Source organism: Herpailurus yagouaroundi, unplaced genomic scaffold, assembly GCF_014898765.1.
Source record: "Herpailurus yagouaroundi ecotype Mexico unplaced genomic scaffold, PumYag 252, whole genome shotgun sequence".
Lineage (NCBI taxonomy): Eukaryota > Metazoa > Chordata > Mammalia > Carnivora > Felidae > Herpailurus > Herpailurus yagouaroundi.
Genome location: NW_024412469.1, coordinates 289,761 through 303,400, shown reverse-complemented (window position 1 = coordinate 303,400; position 13,640 = coordinate 289,761).

Genomic DNA, 13,640 nt, shown 5'->3' with positions numbered 1-13,640 from the left:
TGTTTTCCTTCCCTTACATTCATCTGTTATCTATCTTAAATTCCTCATATGAGTGAAGTTACATGATATTTGTCTTTCTCTGACTGACCAATTTCGCTTAGCATAATACTCTTTAGTTCCATCCACATAGTTGCAAATGGCAAGATTTCATTCTTTTTGATTGTAATACTCCACATATTTATTGTGTATATATACCACATCTTTATCCATTCATCTGTTAATGGGTATTTGGGCTGTTTCCATACTTTGGTATTCATAGCACTGCTAAAAACATTGGGGTGCATGTGCCCCTTTGAAACAGCACACTTGTATTACTTCTGTATATACCTAGTAGTGCAATTTCTGGGTCATAGGGTACTTCTATTTTTAACTTTTTGAGGAACCTCCATACTGTTTTCCAGAGTGGCTGTACCAGTTTGCATTCCCACCAACAGTGCAAAAGAGATACTCTTTTCCCACAACCTTGCCAACATCTGTTGTCGCCTGAGTTGTTAGTTTCAGCCATTATGACTGGTGTGAGGGGGTATCTCATTGTGGTTTTAATTTGTATTTCCCTGATGATGAGTGATGTAGATCATTTTTTTCATATGTCTGTTAGCCATCTGGATGTCTTCTTTGAAGAAGTGTCTATTCATGTCTTTTGCCCATTTCTTCACTGGATTATTTGTTTTTTGGGTGTTGAATTTAAGTTCTTTATAGATTTGGATAATAATAATCCTTTATCTGATATGTCATTTGCAAATATCTTCTCTCATTCTATCAGTTGCTTTTAGGTTTGCTGATTGTTTCCTTCACTGCGCAGCTTCTTATCTTTATGAGATCCCAATGGTTCATTTTTGCTTTTGTTTCCCTTGCCTCTGGAGACGTGTTGAGTAAGAAGTTGCTGCAGCGGAGGTCAAAGAGGTTTTGCCTGCTTTCTCCTCTAGAATTTTTATGGCTTCCTGTCTTACGTTTAGTTCTTTCATCCATTTTGAGTTTATTTTTGTGTATGGTATAAGAAAGGTCATTTTCTGCATGTCTCTGTCCAGTTTTCCCTTAATCATTTGCTGAAGAGTCTTGTTTTTATTCCATTGGATATTCTTTCCTGCTTTGTCAAATATTAGATGGCCATAAATTTGTGGGTCCACTTCTGGGTTCTCTACTCTGTTTCATTGATCGAAGTGTCTGTTTTGGGGCCAGCACCATACAATCTTGATTACAGCTTTGTAATACATCTTGAAGTCCAGGACTGTGATACCTCCAGCTTTGTCTTCTTTTTCAGGATTGCTTTGGCTATTGGGGTATTTTCAGGTTCCATACAAATTTTATGATTGTTTTTTCTAGTTCTGTGAAGAATTCTGATGTTATTTTGATAGGGATTGATTTGAATATGTAGACTGCTTTGGGTAGTATCAACATTTTAACAATTTTTGTTTTCCAATCCAGGAGCATGGAATGTTTTTCCATTTTTTTGTGTCCTCTTCAATTTCTTTCATAAGCTTTCTATAATTTTCAGTGTATAGATTTTTCACCTCTTTGGCTAGGTTTATTCCTAGGTATTTTATGGTTTTTGGTGCAATTGTAAATGGGATTGATTCCTTGATTTCTCTTTCTGTTGCTTCATTATTTGTGTATAGAATTGCAACCAATTTCTGTGTATTTATTTTATATCCTGTGACTTTACTGAATTCATGGATCATTTCTAGCAGTTCTTTGGTGGAATATTTTGGGTTTTCCATATAGAATATCATGTCATCTGCAAAGAGTGAAAGTTTGACTTCCTCTTTGCCAATCTGGATGCTTTTATTCCTTTGTGTTGTCTGATTGCTGAGGCTAAGACTTCCAATACTGTGTTGAAAAACAGTGGTGAGAGTGAACATCCTGTCATGTTCCTGACCTTAGGGGGAAAGCTCTCAGTTTTCCCCATTCAGGATGTATATTAGCGATGGGTCTTTCATATACAGCCTTTATGATCTTGAGGTATGATCCTTCTATCCCTACTTTCTTCAGGGTTTTTATCAAGAAAGGTTGCTTGTTGTCAAGCTATGTCATCAAATGCTTTCTCTGCATCTATTGAGAGGGTCATGTGGTTCTTGTCCTTTTTTTTTTTTTTTTATTGGTGTGATGTATCACATTGATTGTTTTGCAAGTATCAAGTCCTGTATCTTAGGTATAAATCTCATTTGATCATGGTGAATAATTCTTTTAATGTATTGTTGGATCCGGTTGGCTTCATGGAATGAGTTTGGAAATTTTCTTTCCATTTCTATTTTTTGGGACAGCTTCAAAAGAATAGGCGTTAATTCTTCATTAAATGTTTCGTAGGATGCCCCTGGAAAGCCATCTGGCCCTGGACTCTTGTTTTTTGGGAGATTTTTAAATTACTAATTCTATTTCTTTATAGGTTTTGTGCCTGTTCAAATTTTCTGTTTCTTCTTATTTCAGTTTTCGTAGTTTTCTATGTTTCTAGGAATTTGTTCATATCTCCCAGATTGCCCAATTTATTGGCATATAATTGCTCATAATATTATCTTATACTGTTTGTATTTCTGCACTGTTGGTTGTGATCTCTCCTCTTTAATTCGTGATTTTATTTATTTGGGTCCTTTTTATTTTGTGCCTAACTGGCTAGGGGGTTATCAATTTTGTTAATTCTTTCGAAGAACCAGCTCCCGGTTTCATTAATCTGTTCTACTTTTTTGTTGTTGCTTTGTTTTTGTTTTCATTTCGATAGCATTGATTTCTACTCTAATCTCTATTATTTCCTGTCTTCTGCTGGTTTGGGGTTTTATTTACTGTACTTTTCCCAGCTCTTTAAGGTGTAAAGTAGGTTGTGTATCTGAGACCTTTCTTCCTTGTTTAGGAAGGCCAGGATTGCTATATACTTCCCTCTTATGACCACCTTTGCTGTTTCCCAGAGGTTTTGGGCTGTGCTGTTATTATTTACATTGGCTTCCATGTACTTTTAGTTTCCTTTTTAATTTCTTCTTTAGCCCATTCATTCTTTTTTTTATTTTAATATGAAATTTATTGTCAAATTGGTTTCCATATAACACCCAGTGCTTATTCCAACAGGTGCCCTCCTCAATACCCATCACCCACCCTTCCCTCCCTCCCACACCCCCATCAACCCTCAGATTGTTCTCAGTTTTTTAAGAGTTTCTCATGGTTTGGCTCCCACCCTCTCTAACTTTTTCTTTTCCCTTTCCCTCCCCCATGGAATCTTCTGTTACATTTCTCAAAATCCACTAAAGAGTGAAAACATATGGTATCTGTCTTTCTCTGTATGACTTATTTCACTTAACATAACACTCTCCAGTTCCATCCACATTGCTACAAAAGGCCATATTTCATTCTTTCTCACGGCCATGTACTACTCCATTGTGTATATAAACCACAATTTATTTATCCATTCATCAGTTGATGGACATTTAGGCTCTTTCCATAATTTGGCTATTGTTGAGAGTGCTGCTATAAACATTGAGGTACAAGTGCCCCTATGCATCAGCACTCCTATATCCCTTCGGTAAATTCCTAGCAGTGCTATTGCTGAATCATAGGATAGATCTATTTTTAATTTTTTGAGGAACCTCCACAGTGTTTTCCAGAGCAGCTGCACCAGTTTACATTCCCACCAACAGTACAAGAGGGTTCCCGTTTCTCCACATCCTCTCCAGCATCTATAGTCTCCTGATTTGTTCATTTTTGTGACTCTCACTGGCGTGAGGTGGTATCTGAGTGTGGTGTTGATTTGTATTTCCCTGATGGGGAGCGACGTTGAGCATCTTTTTATGTGCCTCTTGGCCACCTGGATGTCTTCTTTAGAGAAGTGTCTATTCATGTCTTCTTCCCATTTCTTCACTGGATTATTTGTTTTTCAGGTGTGGAGTTTGGTGAGTTCTTTATAGATTTTGGATACTAGTCCTTTGTCCAATATGTCATTTGCAAATATCTTTTCCCATTCCATTGGTTGCCTTTTAGTTTTGTTGATTGTTTCCTTTGCAGTGCAGAAGCTTTTTATCTTCATGAGGTCCCAATAGTTCATTTTTGCTTTTAATTCCTTTGCCTTTGGAGATGTGTCAAGTAAGAAATTGCTGCGGCTGAGGTCAGAGAAGTTTTTTTCTGCTTTCTCCTCTAGTGTTTTGATGGTTTCCTGTCTCACATTCAAGTCCTTTATCCATTTTGAGTTAATTTTTGTGAATGGTGTAAGAAAGTGGTCTAGTTTCATTCTTCTGCATGTTGCTGTCCAGTTCTCCCAGCACCATTTGTTAAAGAGACTGTCTTTTTTTCATTGGATATTCTTTCCTGCTTTGTCAAAAATTAGTTGGCCATACTTTTGTGGGTCTAGTTCTGGGGTTTCTATTCTATTCCATTGGTCTATGTGTCTGTTTTTATGCCAATACCATGCTGTCTTGATGATTACAGCTTTGTAGTAGAGGCTAAAGTCTGGGTCTCTATCTGGTTTAGGAATCAAAGTAATACTGGCTTCATAGAATGAGTCTGGAAGTTTTCCTTCCCTTTCTATTTTTTGGAACAGCTTGAGAAAGATAGGTGTTATCTCCGCTTTAAATGTCTGGTAGAATTCCCTGGGAAGCCATGTGGTCCTGGACTCTTATTTGTTGGGAGATTTTTGATAACTGATTTAATTTATTTGCTGGTTATGGGTCTGTGCAAGCTTTCTATTTCTTTCTGTTTGAGTTTTGGAAAGGTGTGGGTGCTTAGGAATTTGTCCATTTCTTCCAGGTTGTCCAGTTTGTTGGCCTATAAGTTTTCATAGTATTCCCTGATAATTGCTTGTATTTCTGAGGGATTGGTTGTAATAATTCCATTCTCATTTGTGATTTTATCTATTTGGGTCCTCTCCCTTTTCTTTTTGAGAAGCCTGGCTAGGTGTCTATCAATTTTGTTCATTTTTTTAAAAAACCAACCCTTGGTTCCATTGATCTGCTGTACTGTTTTTTTAGATTCTATATTGTTTATTTCTGCCCTGATCTTTATTATTTATCTTTTTCTGCTGGGCTTGGAGAGTCTTTGCTGTTCTGCTTCTAGTTCCTTTAGGTGTGCTGTTAGATTTTGTATTTGGGATTTTTCTTGTTTCTTGAGATAGGCCTGGACTGCAATGTGTTTTCCTCTTAGGACTGCCTTCGCTGCATCCCAAAGCGTTTGGATTGTTGTCTTTTCATTTTCATTTGTTTCCATACATTTTTAAATTTCTTCTCTAATTGCCTGGTTGACCCACTCATTCTTTAGTAGGGTGTTATTTAACCTCCATGCTTTTGGAGATTTTCCAGACTTTTTCCTGTGGTTGATTTCAAGTTTCATAGCATTGTGATCTGAAAGTGTGCATGGTATGATCTCCATTCTTGTATACTTATAAAGCGCTGTTTTGTGACTCAGTATGTGATCTATCTTGGAGAATGTTCCATGTGCACTCGAGAAGAAAGTATATTCTGTTGTTTCAGGATGCAGAGTTATGGATATATCTGTCACATCCATCTGATCCAATGTATCATTCAGGGCCCTTGTTTCTTTATTGATCCTGTGTCTAGATGATCTATCCATTGCTGTAAGTGGAGTATTAAAGTCCCCTGGAATTACCACATTCTTATCAATAAGGTTGCTTATGTCTGTGATTAATTGTTTTATATATTTGGGTGCTTCCAAATTCGGTGCATAGACATTTGTATTTGTTAGCTTTTCCTGATGGATAGACCCTGTAATTATTATATAATGCCCTTCTTCATCTCTGTTACAGCCTTTAATTTAAAGTCTCGTTTGTTTGATATAAGTATGGCTACTCCAGCTTTCTTTTGACTTCCAGTAGCATGATAGATAGTTCTCCATCCCCTCACTTTCAATGAAGGTGTCCTCAGATGAGTCAATAGATGAGTCTCTTGTAGTCAGCAAGTAGATGGGTCTTGTTTTTATTCATGCTGATACCCTATGTATTTTGATTGGAGCATTTAGTCCATTTATATTCAGTGTTATTATTGAAAGATATGGGTTTAGAGTCATTGTGATGTCTGTAGGTTTCATGCTTGTAGTGGTGTCTCTGGTGCTTTGTGGTCCTTGCAACATTTCACTCACATAGTCCCCCTTAGGATCTCCTGTAGGGATGGTTTAGTGGTGATGAATTCCTTCAGTTTTTGTTTATTTGGGAAAACCTTCATCTCTCCTATTCTGAATGACAGACTTGCTGGATAAAGGATTCTTGGCATATTTTTTCTGTTCATCACATTGACAATTTCCTTCCATTCCTTTCTGACCTGCCAAGTTTCAGTAGATAGGTCTGCCACTACCCTTATGTGTCTACCTTTGTATGTTAGGGCCCGTTTCTCCCCAGCTGCTTTCAGAATTCTTTCTTTATCCTTATATTTTGCCAGTTTCACTATGATATGTCATACAGAAAATAGATTCAAGTTACGTCTGAAGGGAGTCTCTTCCAAGTGCCTCTTGGATTTCAATGCCTTTTTCCTTCCCCAGATCAGGGAAGTTCTCAGCTATGATTTGTTCAAGTACACCTTCAACCTCTTTCTCTCTCTTCTTCTTCTGGAATTCCTATGATACGGATATTGTTCTATTTGATTGCATCACTTAGTTCTCTAATTCTCCCCTCCTACTCCTGGATTTTTTATCTCTCTTTTTCTCAGCTTCCTCTTTTTTCCACAATTTTATCTTTTAATTCACCTATTCTCCCCTCTGCCTCTTCAATCTGCGCTGTGGCTGCCTCCATTTTATTATGCACCTCATTTATAGCATTTTATTTTTTTTTAATTTTTTTTTCAACGTTTTTATTTATTTTTGGGACAGAGAGAGACAGAGCATGAACGGGGGAGGGGCAGAGAGAGAGGGAGACACAGAATTGGAAACAGGCTCCAGGCTCCGAGCCACCAGCCCAGAGCCCGACGCGGGGCTCGATCTCACGGAGCGCGAGATCGTGACCTGGCTGAAGTCGGACGCTTAACCGACTGCACCACCCAGGCGCCCCATATAGCATTTTAAATTCATCATGACTATTTTTTAGTCCCTTGATCTCTGTAGCAATAGATTCTCTGCCATCCTGTATGCTTTTTTCAAGCCCAGCAATTAATTTTATGACTATTATTCTAAATTCTTTTTCAGTTATATTGCTTAAATCAGTTTTGATCAATTCGTTAGCTGTCACTACTTACTGGAATTTCTTCTGAGGAGAATTCTTCCGTTTCATCATTTTGGTTAGTTTTCTGTACCTTGTGTGTTTTAAAAGCTTGCTGTGTGTTCTGCAAGCTTGTTGTGTGTTCTGCACCTGCAAGCACGGCTCTGCTAAAGGAGGGTCGTACACTGTCCAGGGCCTGGCCCTTCAGGAGGTGTTTTTTCAGAGACTGTTGCTTGCTCTCTGTTGTTGTGACTTTGGTTATTTTATTATCCTACTTGTAGTGACATTTTGGACCCTCCACCAGGTGTGCTTTGACTTGTTCCTTGGCATAGCCCTGGAAAGGAAAACAGACAAACAGGAGACAAAAACACACAAACACTCAAATAACACAAACAAATAAACAAAAACAGAAAACTAAAGACTAAAAAAAAAACACCCAAAGACACTGACTACAAGTAAAGAAGAGGGTGGAGGCGGTGCTGATGGAAGAGCACATACAAAGAAATGACAGGAGTGGAGGGCTGGGGGGTGTGGAGGAAAAATAAACATTGGTTAGAGAGACTAAAAGGCTTAATCCAGAGAGAGAGAAAGGAAAATAAAGTAGGAGGTGGGGAAAATGAAACGAAGATAAAGTTACCCAGACAGAGAAACTATATGGCTTGATTATTCCAGAGAGAGAGAAAAGAATGTAAAGAAGGCGTGTAGAACATGTATCAAGACAATGGATTAAATATGTCTATTTAGACAGACCAATAACCAGAGTAACCAGCCTAGGGCATGGAAGAGATAAGGAGGAGAAATGATGGGGGGGGGCGGGCCCCCGGGAGAATATATCTATATATCCAGAATTGACCTAGAGTTAATCCAGGCAATGCTGCATCACTTGTTGGGAGTAGCTGTCTGCAGGGTCTGTGCCGCTTAGGTGGATATGCAGTTACCCAGTACAAAGGGGCATGGTTTGGTGTAATCTGGACCCACCTCCACTCTGGGCCCCAGGAGTGATCCCTGAGGCCCCACCTTGGTGGTGGTGGTGTGTGTGTGTGGTGGGGGTGGGGATGGTGGTCCCCTAGTCTCCTCCACACAGCGGAGCTGGACCGGTGGACTCTGTTTCAGTCGTCCTCACTGTGCTGCAGGCACAGAGGGTGTGGTCCTTCTCTTCCTGCCAACTCCCCTGACCCTGTGCTTGGCTAGGATTCAAAGTCCTACTCCGTGCGCTCTGGCACTGGGGAAGCGCCTCTCAGTGTGGCCCGATATGTGGTCCTGGCTGGCTTTGTGCTGCCACACTTCAGGGAGGACAGCCTTCTACTGTGGACTGAGAGCAGCTGCCCTCGCCGTGAGCCCCACGGGTGGCAGACGCAGGCAGGCTTTGTCTTTTCCCACAGCACTCCAGGGAGACGGCCGCCTTTTCCTCCTGCAGACTGTGCCCTCAGCCCAGCCACTGAGCCCGGGGATGGTGGACGCAGGCAGGTTTGTACTCTCAGCCCTCCAGGGAAGGAACCGCTTTTTCCAACTGCAGACAGCCCCTGACCTACCACCACACCCAGGCCCCTGGCTCCTCTCTTCCCCTGGTGTGCAAGGAAGCTGGCTCCAGTCTGAAGAAAGCCCTGCAGAGATTGGATCCCTCTCAGTGTCAGTCCGAGGTCTTCCTCATGTCCAGATGTGATCCTACACTTCCCTAGATACTCTTTCTCTTCACTTTGTCTCTCCATAGCAGGGGGTCCCTCCTCTCCATGCCCACGCAGCCTTTTTTTTTTTTTATCTCCCCCAGTTCACAGTTACCCACCTATCTTTTTTCCAGCTTTCCCATTTTCTTCCTGGTAGATTCAGTCTCTTTTCCTCCCAGGCTCTGGTGTTCAAAGTCCTTTGTCTTTTACACTTCTTTGTTTGAGAGACACGGGAAGTATGGATCTCCCTATTCTCTGCCATGTTGGCCTCTCCCAGTATCAGATTTTTAGGGTTTCTGTCTCTTTTTTTTTTTTAATTTTTTTTCAACGTTTATTTATTTTTGGGACAGAGAGAGACAGAGCATGAACGGGGGAGGGTCAGAGAGAGAGGGAGACACAGAATCGGAAACAGGCTCCAGGCTCCGAGCCATCAGCCCAGAGCCTGACGCGGGGCTCGAACTCACGGACTGCGAGATCGTGACCTGGCTGAAGTCGGACGCTTAACCGACTGCGCCACCCAGGCGCCCCAGGGTTTCTGTCTCTTTATTAAACTTCTCATCTTGTTTGTGTATTTTTTTATTTCATTGTATTGTCTTTCTGTGTTTTCTCATAGCTCTTTGAATTTCCTTAAAATAGCTATTTTGAATTCTTTAAATTGTAGACCTTCATGTCTTTGGAAATGTCCCTGGAAAATTATTGTGATCCTTTGGTGACGTCATGTTTCTTTGATTTTTCATGTTACTTGAAGTGTTGCATTGTTGTCTTTGCATTTGAAGTAGCAGTCACCTTCTCCATCTTTACTAACTGCCTTGAAGTGAGAAATACATTCCTTTAACCCTGCTAGTGTTTCTGGAGCTTTCTTAAACCTTCTATAGATACACCTTCTCCATGCTTCTTGCTCTCTGGTGACAGAATTTTTCAGTTTATATGCCTTCTCTCCAGTAGGCTGAGTGCTAATAGCCACCCTTGTTTTCCCAAAGATGGCACTAAAGCTTAAATTTATGGTCTCTGCCTGGCCCTCAGATTCAGGCCACCTTTCCCCACATGCTCACATGCTTCTGCCAAAGCTCACTCCCACCACCGCTATCAGGAGTGATCATGGGGTTCTAGTCATGGGCTGGAGGGGGCAAGGCTCATGAAATGCTGAGGATGCCTCTGGGCCAGCTGGGGGCATCCACAGGTGTGGCATTCCCAGTGGTCCATAGTAGGCTTTTTGATGGGGTGAATGATGCAGTTAATAAGATCTGTGCCCCTTTACTGCACTCTTAGAGTCATATCTGCCTCTTCCATGCCTAAGTTTTGTATCTCATGATTCAGTACTCTGGCTGGGCCAGAGAGAAATGAGTCCCTTTTTAAGTGTCCTGCACAGCTGGGGAAGCCAGTGCTCACTCACATGCTCTCCTTTCCCCCACAGGATAAATCAAAGGTTGAGGAAGATCTTTCCTGGCCCTTTACTGTGCTGCCTGGGGTGAAGTGATGTTGGTAAAGTCAAGCTGTTTCTCTTACCCATTTCAGTACGTCCAAATTCATTTTTTTTTTCTTCAGCAGTGTGTTGGAACTTCTCCTCTGGAAACCTGGACTTCCACAAAGTCTCTCTCATCTGTGGGTGATTGTCTAAGGCAATGTTTTTCACGGAGTCCCAGACTGTGGCCAAGAAGGACTGGAGCAGGTCCATGGGTCACTGCAGAGTCCACAGCCAGGATTTAAGTTTGTATACCTATTGCTCAATACACATGTGGGTGAGACTCCTCCTGGGTCTCTTGTTATATGGTGCTTGATCCCACAGTTTTAATAAAGGCACTTTTGTCTGTGGATAAATGCCAAAATTATTGTCATTAAGTCGGGGGACAAAAACAAGGGAAGTATTATTATTCTACCATAATGCTGATGTTACTCTCTCTCAGCCATCTTCTCATTTGGTCTTGTAACACTTCTACAGTGCAGCTTAACATACAAAGTTGCCCTCTGTAAGTGTGACTCTATTAAGAAAAAAGAAGAAATATAGATTTGGATATAGATATTGATTAAAATAAACATTTCTCTGACCATTTTTGGAGAAAAAAGCTGGTGAAAATTGTCAATGCTAGAAACCTTGTAAATGAGAATGAAATGAGATGGAGATAACAGAGGCTAAGTGAATAAGTCTGCCAGTTCCCCACCACCACAGCTGCATAAGGAAAACTGTTCTTGCCTGAGGGGATAAAGTGGATTGTAGAAGAAATGCAATTTTTTGATCTGTTGTTTATTCTACCTCTTCAGTTTGCCTAGGTCAGTGATTCTTTGTAAGCTTGATTTTATGACTAATTTTACACTAATATAGATGGGATAGAATAGAGTAATACCATGATGCAATTAATAATTTATTACTTTTCCAATAAAAGATTATTTTATTGCCAATTTATTTTTTCTTAAGCACAATCTCTGCCTGAGGAATCTAGCACAAGACAAGATTTTTTTGAAATAAACAAGTTTATCCTCAACATTCATTCCTGCTATTTCTCTGCTTCTTCTTTTTCAGGCACCCATTGCTCTCAGGCTGCCTCCCTACTATGAGGTCACCACAATTAAACATTGCTTTCTGTCCCATACAAAGTCTTCCCCACCTCAATTTCTCCATGCATGTGACACATACTAATTGAGGGCATTGCCAACAAGAGGATCCAGAGCATACAAGAGGACACAGAGGACAGGTCTCATAGGCCAGTGTTCCAATATGATCCATTAATATATGTTGTAATATAAATGACACCATACCCTATCCTTTAAGCAGTATACGCATTTTAAGAAGATCTCCAGAGATGAAAAACTCATCACTCACCAAAGGGATTATTCCCTGATGCTGGAAATTTTAGTAGGCAACAAGCTAACGAGGGAGATATGCTGGGGCCAGAAGATGTATTTCAAGCCACACCATGAAGAGAATTGTTTACTCCAAGTCAGACTGAGAAGTGGTCTCCACAAAACATGTGAAGTTCTTGATAAAAATGTATTGGTGAGCTAAATAGAAAGATATTTTTTTTTAATTTTTTTTCAACGTTTATTTATTTTTGGGACAGAGAGAGACAGAGCATGAATGGGGGGGGGGCAGAGAGAGAGGGAGAGACAGAATCGGAAACAGGCTCCAGGCTCCGAGCCATCAGCCCAGAGCCCAACGCGGGGCTCGAATTCACGGACCGCGAGATCGTGACCTGGCTGAAGTCGGACGCTTAACCGACTGCGCCACCCAGGCGCCCCAATAGAAAGATATTTAAATAAACAGAAATACAGATGGATAATAAGTGAACAGATGATATGGGAAGTTTACTGATGATGACTTACATGACATCTGGTCAGATAATTAATATAAAGTATTAACAGGTATTGGAAAACTGAAAAGGCAAACAGGGAACAATGAAGCTATTGTGGAAATGGATATTGACATAAGCAGCTATTCTATTGCTAGGGCTATAGAAAAAAGAGAAGAGTTTGTAAATGAAATCTAAGAAGCTTAAAGGAGATTTTTCAGGGTAAGACTCAGACCTCTGAGTAGTGGCTGCTGCTCAGCAGTTAGTGGAGCTCTAGGTGTTTTGAGAAGGAACCAGATAGAAAGACAGACCTCTGAGGAAGGCACATGAGCTAGCTGGGGCTGATGTCCCTGGAAGGATGTAACAGAACTGGTTCAAGGAGTTTGGGGATAATTACAAACTAGAATCAACTGTGGCTCATGGAAGTTGCTACACTCAAAGTGAAGAGTCTTTGCTAGTGTGATGAGAGAGGAATGGGAATCAGACAAGAAGGAGCCAGGCTTTTCTGCTCCTCCAGCTCTCCAATCTCCCTCCAGCACTCGCTATTGACTGGGTTTAACAGGGGACAGGCTGGCAAAGGAGTAATGGGGTTTGTAGAATCCCAGCCCCAACATTATAAAGGTGAAAGAGAAGGATGGGTTTGATGCTAAGTGATATTAGCTTAATAATCCACACACACATTATCTTAAATGTTAGGGTTTTCCACTTCTGTTTTCCAGAAATACCTTTTCTTCTAAATAAATAATTTATAATTTTAAGTTATATTTTGTAATTATACTTTTTAAAAGTTACTTCTGACTGATATAAGAATTCAGTTTGTCAGTTATCATCTTTCCATGTGGAAATTAAACCTTCATTTATTGAGAAAATATATTCACTTATTAGGAAATATTTCCTCAAGGAAAGTAAATATAATGTCTAAGGGGTTGTTCCTTCATCATAAAGTTTGGAAGAGATATTTTTTTCCCAGAGGGACGTGAGCAGGATTTGAATTGCATAATAAAAATATGGAGGTTTCTCAAACATAGACAAATCAAAGCACTCAGAACATATCAAAGTGAAGTTTCAAAAGGAAATGATTCTGCCAGAAAGTTTTGAGGACTTCAGTGTACATAGTCAGGTTTGGGGGAATAAATATATTTGTATTTATATATTGCAAAATATACCTTCAACAACATAACAACATCAATAAAAACTTACTGAGAGGTTACCATATGCTGGGGACTTTTCTAAGTACATAACACAACTTAACACATCTGATCCTCATGGTGACCCTAGAAAGCATCTCTATTGTATAGACTAATTAAGATGCCCAGGGTCACAGAGTTAGTGATATAGCCAGAATTTGAATTCTTAAGTCTAGTTCCAGGACCCATACATTTTATTTCTCAAAAGTGTGGTACTAAATCTAAAGTTATCAAATGTCTTTTCTTAAAGAAAGAGTTATAAGAATAAAGAAAACTTGCCAAGGAACAACACTGCCACAATTAACCATTTAGTGAAAAAAACATATTCAGCCCCTCTATCAGCAATACACCACCTAAGATGGTGAGATGTGAACTCAGAACTCTGAAGTGG